The 10,961-nt window shown below is 43.6% G+C and overlaps 1 long non-coding RNA gene across 1 annotated transcript; it reads left to right on the top strand.

Moving 5' to 3' along the window:
• The first annotated feature begins 3,412 nt into the window (after positions 1–3,412).
• On the top strand, positions 3,413–10,642 carry LOC108349715 (uncharacterized). Its single transcript, XR_015648372.1, has 4 exons — positions 3,413–3,497; positions 4,106–4,239; positions 7,263–7,388; positions 10,521–10,642. It is a non-coding gene; the product is annotated as an uncharacterized LOC108349715 (long non-coding RNA).
• The last annotated feature ends 319 nt before the right edge of the window (positions 10,643–10,961 follow it).

The raw sequence follows: 10,961 nt of genomic DNA, 5'->3' as shown, positions 1-10,961 counted from the left end.
TTGATAACTTCTCTTTTCACTCCTTGTCACTGTCCCCAGAGACCTGATGGCCATTTGCTTTTATATTGTGTAGAACTAGCAAAGGTGAGGTGTTAGTAGAGTGTTCTGGAGAGAACAGCTGACCCGTGATCATCTGGTCAGTGGATACCCAAACAGAACTATCTTTAGGTTGGAATAGGGCTGAGGAGACCCCAACTCCAGGGCCTGTCTACAAACTATCTGGAACCCCTATACCCCAGGCAGTGCTGTTCGTATCAAACATTTGACCTAGCTTTATGAAGGCTGTGATTGATGTCTTCTTGGCCCCCTAATGGATTCAAGCAGACTGTTTGCAAGGCCAGGGTCCTGGACATACCCAGCCCAAATCTACTTGTGAAACAGAAAGCAAGACTAGACAAGGGAGCTGGGCAGGACAAGGGCAGAATCTGGTGTGAAGCTCTAAAATAAAACACTAGGGTTAAGAATCTAAGCTGACTCTATGGTATGTGCCCTCTTGGGGAGAGTAGGTAGTGTGCTTTAGGGGAAGTTCATGTGTGTGTCATGTGACTGCATAGGTAGTCATTGTGATGGGAACCTAAGGCAGGAAGGGTTGCTTTTCCTACCACTTTGAGGATATAATCCATCATGGCAGAGAAGATGTAGGGGTGAGAACAGCTCTAGGCCATGGTGGTGGGCGCATGCGTCCATAGTTAGGGTACAGAGAGACAATTGCTGGTGCTCAGCTCATTTTCTCCTTTATTTATGTATTATTTGCTTGTTTGTTTATTTATTTTACTCAGTCTGGGCTCACATTCAGAGTGGGTCTTCTCGGTTAAACCTCTCTGGAAACACTCTAGACAACACACTCAGGGTTTTATCTCCTAGAAGATTCCAAATCCAGTTCAGTTGACAAGGGAGATCAACCACCTTCTGCCTACCATACATCTTAGTCACCAGGCTCCGACTTGGGATGGGTAGTAGAGTCTGTGTCCTGTGGTCAAGCAGGGCTCAGATTGAACACAAACAACCATGGATCTTGTAGCAATCTGGATGGCACAAACTAGAGCTTGGGGAGGCAGAAATGTAAGCTTAGGGAAGCCTAGTGTTGTGGAGGAGGTCTGAGGTAGCTATTCATATCTTCAGGGGTGAAAAGACCCTGGTAAATCTAGACAAATGACTTTAGGTACATAAACCTGCTGTGGTGACCAGTGGCTTGTTCTGCAGGAGGTTTCTAAGTCTCAGGATCTGTACCACACGGGCTTTTAAAGGGGTAGATCTGTAGACCAGTTCTCTGTCTTGTGAAGCAGAAGGCTTTTAGTGGGTACTTCCAGCCCTTAAGGCACCCAAAAGGAACTTGGGACATTAGAGTGTCTCTGCAGGATTTGAAAATTCAAAGAACTGCTGTGACCTCGGTACAATTGGACATAAATATGGGCTTCTCAAGAGGAGGAGTCACCATTAATGTCTATGATGACTGTGTTTGTGTGTTTTGTGGCTTTTAAAATTATGTTGGTCAAAGGATGTAGTTCAAAACAAAGTTCAAAGATGGAACAAAGTTTAAAAATTAAATAAAAATATATGAGCTACTTATTCCTCTTACAATAAAAAATGTGTGTGTGTGTGTGTGTGTGTGTGTGTGTGTGTGTCTTCATGCACACATGTGCACGTGTGTAGCTTGTTTCTATTTGGGTGCACGTGTGTAGGTGTGTGCTGCATTGGAGGTCATAGAATATCCTGGGGTGGTGTTTACAGGCACTGTCTGTGTTTTATGCATGTCTGTGTGCATATGTGAGTGGAGGTACCCATGAAAGTCAAAGAGGGTTATCACAAGGCAGGTACTTTACTAGCTAAGCCATCTCGGCAGCTCTACAAGATTTAATAAAGCATATTGTTTAGATTCAGAGAGGAGTGCGGATGGAATTAAACTCAATGTCCAAACACTCTGGCCTTGAGTATCATTTTTTGTTGTTCTTGTATTTTTTGTTTGTATGTTCACACCACAGCATGCATGTAGAGCTCGGGGGACAACTTGCAGGAGTTCTCTTCTACCCTGTGGGTGCTAAGGGGTCAAAGTCAGACTTGGTAGCATGTGCTTTTACCTGTTGGGCCTTCTTGTTTGATACGTCTCTAGGAATTCAAACTCTGTCTCTATAGGACATTGGGTTTTTTTTATCAGTAATGTTGAAGTTTCTGAATCTTATCTTGCCAATGGACAGCCTTCTTTTCCTTTCTATCGACTCTTACTTCCTCTGGCTTGGTGGATCCAGCCTGAATTTGAACGATGGTGGCAGGAGTGTAGGAGGAAAGGAAAAAGAACAGCACCACACTGAACTGTGAGCATACAGTGAGCTCTGAACGTGAATGTGTCTCTCACCCCTCATCCCAAGGAAAGAAGAGGTAATCTGGTCATAGGTACAGTTATAAAGGAAGCCAAGAGAGACCCTTGACAGGTTGCTGCAATGTCAGAACTAGGCAAGAAGTCCCTCATTAGACAGAACCCCCAGGATCTTGATTGAACTCTGCAGCTCCCATACTTCAGGAAATATTCTTCCGTTCTTAACAACCACCTCCCTCTCACCGCCCCATCGATGGCATTTTACTATATAGGCCAAGTCAACTAAAATGGAGAAGTTCCAATTTGGGGTGAGAGGGCAGGACCATAGTACACTTTGATCTATCCGGAAGGAACAGAGTGGGGAGTTCCCTTTAGTGGAGATCTTCTCCAGAGCAGGCTGGGACTATCTTTATTCTTAGTCTGCGTGGAGAATCATAGCCACTTGGAGAAGGTGACATTTGGGAAGCCTCCTGGTGTTTGGGGGTAGTCAATGACAGTGTAATCCCTATAGGCAACATGGAGGGAGGAGAGCCAACGTGATTGAATCCTGGCTGCCGCCAGGGGGAGGCCTGACGCTGCCTCCTCTGCTCTCTGGCAGGCATGTCAACTCTTGTCACAGCTGGAGTTGCTGGTGCATTGGACATAAGAATGCATGGCTGGGTGAGCCTCCTAGGGAGAAGCATCGATGCTTGGAGGCTTAGCAAGGAGTGGGGAAGACATAGCACTTTCCAGCTTGCTGCCTTCTGCTGGTGGAAGCCCAGGCTGAGGAATCTGCGAGGCGGGTCTGAACAGATTGTGTGCCCAGTTTGCTTTTCCACACCCACTGTCCACTGATCTAAGACGGGAGAAAAGAAAACTCTCTGGAGGAGAAGTGGAATCTGAGGAGAGAGATGGGAGCATGGGGGGCTTTTCTCCAGTCCAAGATCCAAGAAGGCGTCGTAGAGGCAGCCCGCTCCTGGGGTAAAGAGCTCTGGGCAGCAGGTGTCTGTCAGAGCAGGCTCCTATTAGAACACTCAGAATTTCCGCAGTGCCTGTTGCCATGGCAAACAGTCATTCACAGAACCAAGCAGATCATTCCAGAATCCCGCCCCTTGGTTTAGCCTGTGACCCAGCCCAGTGAAGAGGAAAAGCTAGAAGCTAAGTCTCTAACTCCAGTTTAAGCAGTCTGCCTCATCTTCCGTGGGTACTGGCCCTTGTGTCTCTTTCTGCTTGAAAATAGCTTTTCCCTCAGCTGTTTAGGAAGGAATGTGTAATGCTGTAAGGTTCAACATCCCTGCACCTTAGAAAAGATGTTTTTCTTCCTGATGAGCAGACTGAATCCTCACCTTTGTCACTCCTGAGATGCTTGTGGGGAGATTCCTTACATTTGGCAGATTCTCAGATAAGGAAATCTAGATGATATTCTAGAGAAATGAAGTGTACCCAAAGTCACTAGAGTTTATTGGAACCTGGTAGTCATACTTCTCAACTACCCAGAGCTTGGCTGTTAAATCCATACAAGATCTGTTTAATATAAATAAAAATTTCAGGGGCTGGACAGATGGCTCAGGGTTAAAAGTGCTTGCTCTATTTGAAGAGGTTCAGAGTTCAGTTACCAATTCCCACGTGGGGACTCACAGCCATCTGTAACTCTAGTTCCCAAGGATCCAACACTCTCTTCTGACCTCTGTTGGCACCAATCATACAGATATATACATTCAGGCAATACATACATAGAATAATAAGTCTAAAATATTTTGTTTTGATTATGTGCCTGTCTCTGTGTGGCTATGTGCACGTGTGTGCCTACAGAAGCCAGAGGTGGTGTATTCCCTGGAAGCTGGAGTTAGAGACGGTGGTAAGTCATCAAATATGGCTGGAAACCAAATCCTGGTCCTCTACTTGAAGAGCTGAGCATCTGTCTGGCCCATAGTTGCTGTTTGATTGTAAGTGTTTGTCCTGGACCTGATCCTCCCCACAACCCCCAGCTCCTTTCCTCTCTCTTTTCTCCTGATTCTCTAGCAGCAGCACTTTTACCCAGGGGACACAAGGCCTTCCCTTCTCTGCTCCTGTTAGCTCCTTTCTGACCTTAGTGAGGACTAAGACTTTGTCCAGCTATTGAGCCACAACGTCCAGACTCTGAGGGACTATGGTTAGAGAAAGGGAACAAGTTCAAGCTGAGAGACAGGCCATAGTCAGACCAGCTACAGGGAGAGGTCCAAGTGCGTGACAGGAAGTCTCAGAAAGGCCACTCAAGTGACTACTATCCGGGTCTACTATTTGCAGCAGGGGCTCGGGAGTCCAGGAAGGGCTAGAAAACACAGGATGCTGGGTAACAAACAGGAGCTAGGCCAAATGCCTGTGGAATGATGACTGGAATAGCAGGTGTGGAAACTGAAGCAAGAATCTTGTTGTCCTTACTAGACCAACCCACACCCAGGCAAGGTTATGCCTTTTATGTTGACTTGGTCATACAGCCAGACTGTGAGTAGCAGGACCTGTCCTTAGCCTCCGGGCTGGCATCACCATTGCTGTTGAGACACTGTCAGCAGGCCCAGAGAGTGCTAGGACTGCCACAGGGATCCGTACTTGGATGGCAGGCGAGAAGAGGTGCAGATTACACTTTCTGCCTGCTCCCAAACCCCAGCGGCATAGATATTTTAACGGACATCTTAGTGCTTCCATCTCCCAGAGGGAGAGAAAGGCCTGACAACCTGGTTGCAGGGCTTTAAAGTGTCCATAACTAACTAGTTGTATGCTATGATGCCAAGGAAAGGCTAGGAGATATTCACATGTCAGCAGCCTGACTTGAACCTTGTCTCCCTCCACATCTGAAAGTCAGGGGGTCAAGCCCCTGGAAATCTCAGTTGGAGTTTTTCATTCTACAAACCACTGAAACATACTCCGGGCTCTGAGACCTTGCCATGTTCCAGACGGAACAGTTGACATATGTTTTATCAACCACCATAGTAACTCTATCCCCTTCAAGGCACACTAAAGACTTCCATTAGGTCTCCTTTCATAAAGTTTACCACAGTCTGGGGACCAAAACCTTGCCACACAAATCTTTAGGGGGCACTCAGTATGCCATAGCACCATCTTATGTTTGCGTGAGTGTTAGAGCTGTCCTCTGCTAATGTAATGAACAGAAGCACCTAATCTGCCTTGCCAGCACAAACCTGGACTGTCATGTGCCAGCTACTGAAACTATAACTTGAGTCACCCCTAGGTGGCGCTGTCTGCCAGCCCACAGCTGGCACAGCTCTGTTCAATAGCACGTGTGCACCTACTTCAAAATGTCATTGAATTTTCCCCGTGTTGCTTTATCAAAAACAAGTGGGGAGTGGGAGAAAGAGAAAGTGCTAATATTAGAGCCGAGCCAAACAACATTTCCATGTGTGCTGGCTACTTTTATGTCAACTTGACACATGGAGTCATTCTGGAAAGAATGAACCTCAATTGAGAAAATGCAGCAGTTGGCCTGTGGAGCATTTTCTTGTATGCAGATTGGCTTTTGTATCACTTCCTGTCTCCAGTTCCTGTCCTGATTTCCCAGGATGGTGCACTGCAAGCTGAAATAAACTGTTCTCTCTAAGTTGCTTTTGGTTACAGTATTTTATCACAGAAATAGAAACCATAAGATACTATGTTTAGTATATCTGCTTCCAGGAGGAAATTCAGTTGCCAATCTTTAGCCTCAAGTTAGATGCTCTTTGTCCTAAGCAGTTCTACAGGAGACTTAATGGTTAAAAAGAAAAGAAAAGAAACAACGTGAAAGAAAATTTTACAGTATGTAAAATTTAATAGTTGTAAAACACTTCTGAAAAAGATAGGCTCTCTGACTAGAGACATGGCCCAGTGGTTAAGAGCACTGGCTGCTGCTCTTACAGAAGTCCTGAGTTCAATTGCCCGCAACCACATGGTAGCTCACAACTATCTGTAATAGGATCTTCCATCTTCTGGTATGTCTGAAGACAACTACAGTGTACTCATGTGAATAAATAAATAAATAAATAAATAAATAAATAAATAATCGATCTCAGAAAAAGAAAGATAGGATCTCAGATAGCTCGTGTAGCCCAGGGTAGCCTCAGTCTATCTTCAGTAGCTGAAGATGACCTTGAACCTGCAATTATTCTACCTCCACCTTCCAAGTACTGAGATTTAAGGAGGCAAGGGCCACTACCCCTGATTTATGCAGATCTGGGGATCAAATCCTAAGGCTTGATGCATGCTGGCCAAGCACTCTGTCCTGTCAACTGAGCTCCATCTCCAGCCCTGGCTATGAAATACTTGATCTCTTAGATTCAGAACCATGACCACTGGAAGGATGTCTTGTGCAAATTAGAAAAGTGTTTTTTTTCCTTCTCTATGTAAATATAACTGTACCAAGATACGAGGGTAAGATTCAGTCTCTGCTAAATCTGTGGCCAGATGCTGCTACACAGTGTGCAATCTGCCCAACTGTGCAGAGCTGTCTAGGATGAGCAGCCATTTATAACGCACAAGTCTCTTGCTCTAGTTTTGTACAGTTAATTTTATACACATTTATAAAAACAGAAGGCTGCCTACAAACAATATTTATGGTTCATTTTTTTAAAAAATAGACTTGCCCCATATTTGGGAACTTCCTAGGGAAGTTGAGACTATGAGACCATGAAACTCTGATTGGCAAGGCTAGGATTCATGTCCTCTGTCAGCAATTCTCCTCATAGAGTATTTTATTTCCTAGAAATTTGTGTCCTCATTTGGTTGTCTGGTTTCTGTTCCTGTGATAAAACACTGATGAAGAGCAACTCAGGGAGGAGAGGGTTTATTTCACTTACAGGTCATAGATCATCGTGAAGGGAAGTCAGGGCAGGAACTAAAGCAGGACCAAGGGCAGGAACTAACAGAGGAACTCTGCTTATTGGCTTGATTCCATGGCTTATGTCCAGTTATCTTACACTTTCTGGGACCACTTTCCCAGATGTGACACCACCCACAATGGGCTGGCCACTCACACATCAATCAGCAATCAAGAAGATGCCCTTGCTTATATGCCAATCCATTGGAAGCATTTCTTCAATTGGACTTTTCGTGTATTGACAAAAAGGTAAGCAGGACATCTGTATCATGCCTTTTACATAATCGTTGACTCTCTGTGGACATGGGTTAGGTGAATCTTTTATTTCTAGAGCACATCACAAAGATGTGTGAGAGTGTGCTGGTAGGAGATGGCAGGAATTACCAGAGTTCGTGTTGCAGGAGAATGGACATGCCTTCTCTGGGTACATGGCCCTCTGTGTTCCACTTGATCTTTGGGTATAGATGGCACCCAGTGATTAATTTGTTTCCATTTCCCACACTCGATGGGGCAATCCATCAGGGCTGTAGTTCTAGGAGCTTACTAGGCACCAGTCTTAATACAGAATCCAGTCTTGACAGGTTCACACTTGAGAGCTGGTGGGTTCCAGCCCTCTCTCCGAACAGCATATCACTGTACTTCCTTGGTCCCTTTCTAGTTGAGCCTAGGAAAGTAGGCCTAGCTTTGGTAATTGCCCAATGGAAGGAAGAATCAGTTGTGTAGAACAGGGAGTAGAGTTTGTAGAATAGGCTTATTGCGGGAGGAAACAGCCCCTCCTTGGTGCAGCAAATGGCCTCTTCTTAATTGTGGAACAACTCCAGAGTACACTTAGGAAGCCCACAGGGCCCATCTGAGCATGCCACACAGCAGAGCTGTATCCGCTGGTGTCCCTCAAACAGTAATGGATTATATGTTTCTCTAATGTGGGCACTCTGTAGCCATGATAGAAGAGAAATGACTGTCCCTAAACCCTTCCTGGCTTCCTAGAGGTCTTAGTTATGGCTGCTTTCTACCCAGACCATCACTACAAACTGAAGATCTTTGATCTTGAGATTGCCCGGTTCACCTCCTTTTCCTCCCATCTCAGAGAAGTTGGAAAAATAGCTTCCTTTGGTCAGCGACTGAGAGTGTTGGCTCTTGCAGTGGAGGAGACACGTTTGCAAAGGACAGAGAAAACTCTCATGGTTTGTGATTAGCAGCTGTTTTAAACAATGAATGAATTACCATTCAACTCCATGAAGCAGAGGGTCTGGTCTGCCTTTCCCAGAAGCTTTGTGGGCCTCCTTGGCTGAATATCAGCTCCTTTCAAGTTCTGTGCTTCCTTCCTGTGTGTGGTTTTGGGGTCTATGCCTTCCACACACTCTAGAACTCAGGTGGCCACAGACCAAAATTTGCCTTCTGACTATGCCAAGTACTTCATTTAAATTTGAAAAGAGCAGTTCTAGAATATTTGTGTGAGGAGTGGGAGGTGGAGGGGGTAGTACCAGCTATCAACGTAGGTAGTCTACATCTTACTAAATCTATTTATGATGTTATATATGAATCTAATGTATTTATATTCTATATATTTTATTTTTTAAAGTTTTTTTTATTATTTCTAGTTGTGTGAGAGCGAATGTTTGCATGTTGGAACGAGCCTGAGAGTGTAGGTGTCTGCAGAGGTCAGACATGTCAGATCCTCTGAAACTGGAGTTATAGACAATTGTGAGCGACCTGACATGGATGCTAGGAACCAAACTAGGACCATGCTATGGACCAAACCATGCTAGGACCTTTCCCAGGTCCTCTGGGAAAGTCACAAATGGTCCTAACTGCTGACCCATGTTTCTTGTCCTATATCTGAGTTTTGTCAACAAAGTCTCTCACTGAACTCACCAATTCAGCTAGTCATGGCCAGCAATGGCTTCTTCTGTCTTTGCAACCCCTCTATTTGGCATTACAGGTGTATATCCCTGTGCCTGGTTTTTATATGAGTGCTGGAAATACAAACTCAGGTTCTCCTGTTTGTATAGCAAACAGTTTACCACCAGAGCTGTGTCCCCAGCAGCTGACTATGATTTTTCTCATGCTTTAACAGGGGTGTGATTTTGCCAGGGGCAGATATTTTCTGTAGTTGTGTGATGTTTGGAATTCTGGGGACTTTTCAGAGAGTATATATGCTGAAAAGCCTGTCTGGCCTGGAATGGTTTGAAGTAGGACTTAGCATTGGACATAGTGGTAGCTTTAAAAACTTGTCTCTGGCCTTTAAACTCCCTAACTACGCTGAATGCTGAAGCTGCTGGAATTCTAAAAAAAAAAAAAAAAAAAAAAAAAAAAAAAAAAAAAACTCAATAACTTTCTTGCTTACTTTGTGGTTAAAAAGTGCTATCTTGGGTGATTAACACCTGTAGCCTAGCAGCAGGGGATTAAGCAAAGGATTAATTGCTAGAGCCTCTTTCTCTCTTGCCCAGAATCCTTGCCTCTGTTTGTCAGGTGGGAGGGAGGTTTGGAGCAATAAACTTTTATTGTACCAGGAGAAGAGTCATGCTTGCAGAAGGAAAAACTTTTACACATGCAAGTATGCACAAACTTAAATACCTTCATATATAAATTCACACACACATACTCATACACCTTCATGTATCTAGTAGGGCTCAACTACTATGTTATCTCATAATTACATACTTACATACACACCCATACTTACATATGCATATGCAACAAAAGCCCAACTGCCAGTGCAGAAAGAACTCATCATTCATTCTGGTTAAATAAGAAAAAAAAAAGAGCTCCAATCTTTATTGCATAGAGAAACAAAAACACCATTTTATTTCTAAATTAAAACCAAGTCTGTAAGAAACAATGTTAGTCCTCTTTAGTAAGACTAAGCCTGTCTTGCTGTTAAGAAAAGACCTGTTCTGTCCATGGTAAGGAGAAGCCTGCCTGCTCTCTCTGCAGCTTCTTTGTCCATCCTTCTCTCTGCATTCTGAATGTTGCTCTCTTCTACTCCTGCCCTAATGTCCTCCGTATTTCTAAGGGAAAGCAAAAGGAAAAACCCAATCAGACTATATACTCTCTAAATTCCTAAGTTGCTCTCTTGATTTCTAAGCTCTCTTTTAATTTCTAAGTTGCTCTACTCTTCTGTCCTTCTCCTTCCTCCTCCTAATCTGGCTCTCTCCTCCTGTAATGCAATGTCTGTAATGTCATTATTCCTAGTTTTTTGTACCTTTTCTAGGAGAATAGATCACATGATTTTCCAAGCATCCTTTTTTTTATAGAATAGTTCAAGCATAAATTCAAATTATAGATTGAAAAACAAGTTTACAACAGAGATGTTTAAACATAATTTCATGAAGAGCAATTATCTGACTAAACATTAATTGTCTGTCATTGGTTTCACAGGTTCATGGAGAGTTATAGATTATAATTTTTGTGACTAAGCATTGAAGCTTTTGTATGGATAAATCCAGTCAATATTGTATCTTCTGTCCTTGTAACTATAATAAATCATTAGTTCCCTTTTATGACCTTTGGTTAATTATTTTATAACTTTCAGGGAAGTGTTCTAAGTTGTAAATGCCTTCTTTCTATCTCAGAAGCAATTAACTAGTGACACTTAAAGACTGGCAAAGTTCTCAAAGCAGGTTTTCATATCAGAAAGGACATTAAGAGCAGTCCTATTATAAAGGGCTTAATAATTGCTAGTATAATTTTTAGGAATTCTTATAGGATCATCATTAAGAATTAAGAAACCCACTGTTTCTGCCTATACCCAGAGCTGACCCAGTCCCAGAGCTCTCTGTACCCAAATCCCATTGGGAAGAGAGCTGGATTCTCAGAAGT

The sequence above is a fragment of the Rattus norvegicus genome, chromosome 1, assembly GCF_021556685.1.
Source record: "Rattus norvegicus strain SHRSP/BbbUtx chromosome 1, alternate assembly SHRSP_T2T, whole genome shotgun sequence".
Lineage (NCBI taxonomy): Eukaryota > Metazoa > Chordata > Mammalia > Rodentia > Muridae > Rattus > Rattus norvegicus.
Note: the sequence above shows the minus strand (reverse complement) of the source record. Positions and strands in the feature narration are given on the sequence as shown.